The sequence below is a fragment of the Mobula birostris genome, chromosome X (assembly GCF_030028105.1).
Source record: "Mobula birostris isolate sMobBir1 chromosome X, sMobBir1.hap1, whole genome shotgun sequence".
In the NCBI taxonomy this organism is placed as follows: Eukaryota; Metazoa; Chordata; class Chondrichthyes; order Myliobatiformes; family Myliobatidae; genus Mobula; species Mobula birostris.
In genome coordinates, this window is record NC_092402.1 from 39,282,970 (window position 1) to 39,286,858 (window position 3,889).

Here is a 3,889-nt window from a genome sequence, read left to right on the forward strand (position 1 = left end):
GTTCGGCACAACATTGTGGGCTGAATGGCCTGTTCCCTGTGCTGTACTGTTCTGTGTTCTGTGTTCTAAATTGACACACCCTGGGGTACAGTTCCATCGACATCTTCTGCATTCTGGTACTTTGTCCATATAACTATCCTGTTAGGTTAGCCCAGATGATAGGGAGATGATTTTAATGTAACAAGTCTGGTTGAAGTCCACAGATGTGTGATTTATGTTAACACAAAGTCAGGTATGCCTCAGAATCTTTTCTTATGCACTCTAAAATATTGATAGTTGGTAGTTTATGCTATCAAAGATACTTTATATGAGTAACTGATATTGTGTAAAGCAGTGAAATGGAGACAGGTAGACCTATCAAGTTCTCCTCCAAAGAAAGGTCACCGGTTAACAGTCAGAGTGGGACATCTGGAACATTCTTCTACTCAGCACAGGAGCACATAGAACAAGCAGATAGACAAGTGGTCTAGCTAGTGTTAAATTAACTCAGCAAATTACTATGGGTAGCAAGTAGCGTAACAGTTAGCACAATTGCTTTACAGCGCTAGCTGTAAGATCAAGGTACGATCCCTGCTGCAGCCTGCAAGGAGTTTGACTATTCTCCCAGGATCGCAAGGGTTTCTCCACATTCCAAAGTTAAGGTTAGTGAGTTGTGGGCACACTATGTTGGTGTAGGAGGCACGGTGACATTTGTGGAGTGCCTAGCACAACGTTTGCTGATTCGATTTGAAGAAATGACACATTTCACTGTATGTTTCAATAATTCAATGTACGTGTGACAAATAAAACTAATCTTTTAAAACTTTTTTCCTTTACAAAAGCTGTAATTTGTGTCTAACCTGATCATGACATGAAGAATCACAAACAAGAGAAAATCTTCAAATTGTGGAAACCTGAGCAACTCACACAAAATGCTGGAGGAACTCAGCAGGCCAGGCAGCATCTATGGAGAAGAGTACAGTCGACGTTTCGGGTCAAGACCCTTCATCAGAACGGGCATGATCATAGCATGAACAAGTTTAATACTTAAGCCATCACACCTTCTGAAGATCATCTCAAAACATTCAAAGTAATTGTGGCCAAAATAGGTCCATCTGAGATTCTGCCAATAAATAATACTTACTTCTTTAAGTGTTAGTTTCAATGCTGTTGTCTGGTCTTTTGGGTTTTCATGGTTTTCAGTCCCTTCACATCAAATACACCCTGACTAACATTCTGCTTTACATTTGAGGTGAAATTGCTTTCAATAAGAAGCTCAACAATATCCCATAATTGCCTCAAATACCATCAGCATTGCACAGTTATTACTTTATCAGTTCTGGATTATGAGGTCAAGGTGACTGGGGGAATACTTTCCTGACCTTAACATACTTCTGTTTGTCTGCTGCTAACACACCTTTTACATCTGAATATGTAGAAGAAAATCCAAATCAATTAAAGTCTGCTGCTGGCAAAGGCCAGACGTGCTCCAGCATTTGTTGAAGAACTTTGCATATTCTTCGTCACACTGAATTATAAAATATCAGAAAGGAAGGTTTTAACCCTTTAAATTGGGAGCATCTTTGCCCTATTTTATACACTTTAGGTATGATCTTTTAAGAATGCTCTCCATTAGTTTTTTGAAAATGTATAATTTTAAATTACTTGTGGTAAGAAATTGAAACATTGGCACAAACACAAGAAGTTCTGCAGATGCTGGAATTCCAGAGCAACATACACAAAATGATGGAGAAACTCAGCAGGTCAGGCAGCATCTATGGAAATTACTAAACAGTCGACGTTTCAGGCTGAAACCCTTCTTCAGGACTGGAAAGGTAGGGGGAAGATGCCAGAATAAAAAGGTGGGGGGGAGGGGAAGGAGGCTAGCTAGAAGGTGATAGGTGAATCTAGGTGGGTAGAAAAGGTAAAGGGCTGGAGAAGAAGAGAGGAGAGTGGACCATAGAAAAAAGGGAAGGAGGAGGAGACCCACTGGAGATGATAGGGAGGTGAAGAAAGGTACAGGGGCAGAGTGAGGAATAGAAGAAGATGGGAGGGGTGGGGAATTTTTTTACCAGAAGGAGAAATTGAAATTCATGCCATCAGGTTGGAGGCTACCCAGATGGAATATAAGGTGTTGCTCCTCCACCCTGAGGGTGGTGTCATCTTAGCACAAGAGAAGGCCGTGGACCAACATGTCAGAACAAGAATGAGAATTGGAATCAAAATGTTTAGCCACCTGGAAGTTCCACTTTTGGGAGATGGCTTGACGAAATGGACCCCCAATTTGCGACAGGTCTCACCAACGTAGAGGAGGCCGCAAGCATCGAACACAATAGAGGACCCCAGCAGATTCACAGGTGAAGTGTTGCCTCACCTGGAAAGACTGTCTGGGGCTCTGAATGAAGTTGAGGGAGCAGGCGAATGGGCGGGTGTAGCACTTTGGCCTCTTTCAGGAATGGAGATCAGTGGGCAGGAACAAATGGATAAGGGAAACACAGAGAAGGCGGAGAGAGGGGGCAAGATAAAGATATGCTTGGTGATAGGATCTCTTTGGAGATTGCAGACATTGTGGAGAATGATATGTTGGATGCAGAGGCTCATGGAGTGGTAGGTGAAGACAAGAGGAACTCTATTTCAGTTAAAGTGGCAGGAAGGTGGGAGGTGAGCGCCAATGTTTGGAAAATGGAGGAGATGTGGGTGAGCACAGCATTTACGGTAGAGGAAGGGCAACCCCATTCATTGAAGAAGGAGGATGTCTCTGATGTCCTGAAAAGGGAAGCCGTATCCTGGGAACAAATGCAGCCGAGACAAGGAAACTGATAAAAAAAGGGAATAGAATTTTACATGAAACATATGTCAGTAATAACAAATGTGATTCTGAGGGGAAAAAAGGCACCAAGTGGCCATGAAGTGAACAGGGAGAGCACTAAAGTGATTCTCTTTCCACTTGGCACAGTGGTTAAGCTATTAGATTTATGTGTGAAGACTTGGACTGTTGATCTGGAAGCATGCATTTGGCTCCCACTGTAACAGATGTGGAAGAAATTCAATGAAATGGACAACACAGTGAAGTAGCAAGTAAAGCTTAGATTCTTCCAGCTGCTCAGGTTTCCTTGCATATCATAAAAATGTGTGAGTTGGTAAGTTAATTGACCACTGAAAATTGTCTCTGCCATTTAGGTGAATAGTGAAGAGGGAGGAAGCTAATGGGAATGTGAGGAATTAGTGGAAATGGATCTTGAGCTAACATGGATATGGTGGACGTAGAACATAGAACATAGAAATTTACAGCACATAACAGGCCCTTTGGCCCACAATGTTGTACCGACCATGTAACCTATTCCAGAGACTGCCTAAAATTTCCCTAGTGCATTGCCTTCTATTTTTCTAAGCTCCATTTTTCTAAGAGGCTCTTAAAAGACCCTATTGTATCCGCTTCCACCACCGCTGCCGGCAGTGCATTCCACACACCCACCACTTTCTGTGTGAAAAACTCACCCCTGACATCCCCTTGGAACCTTAAAACTGTGCCCCCTCGTGTTAGCCATTTCAGCCCCGGGAAAAAGCCTCTGACTATCCACACGATCAATGCCCCTCATCATCTTATACACCTCTATCAGGTCACCTCTCATCCTCCTTCGCTCCAAGGAGAAAAGGTCAAGTACACTCATCCTATTCTCATAATGTACATCTCCAATCCAGGCAACATCCTTGTAGATCTCCTCTGCACTCTCTCTATAGTATCCACATCCTTCCTGTAGTGAGGTGATAAGAACTGAGAACAGTACTCCAAGTGGGGTCTGACCAGAGTCTTATATAGCTGTAACATTACCTCATGGCTCTTGAACTCAATCCCACAGTTGATGAATGCCAGCACACCATACACCTTCTTAACAACACTGTCAACCTG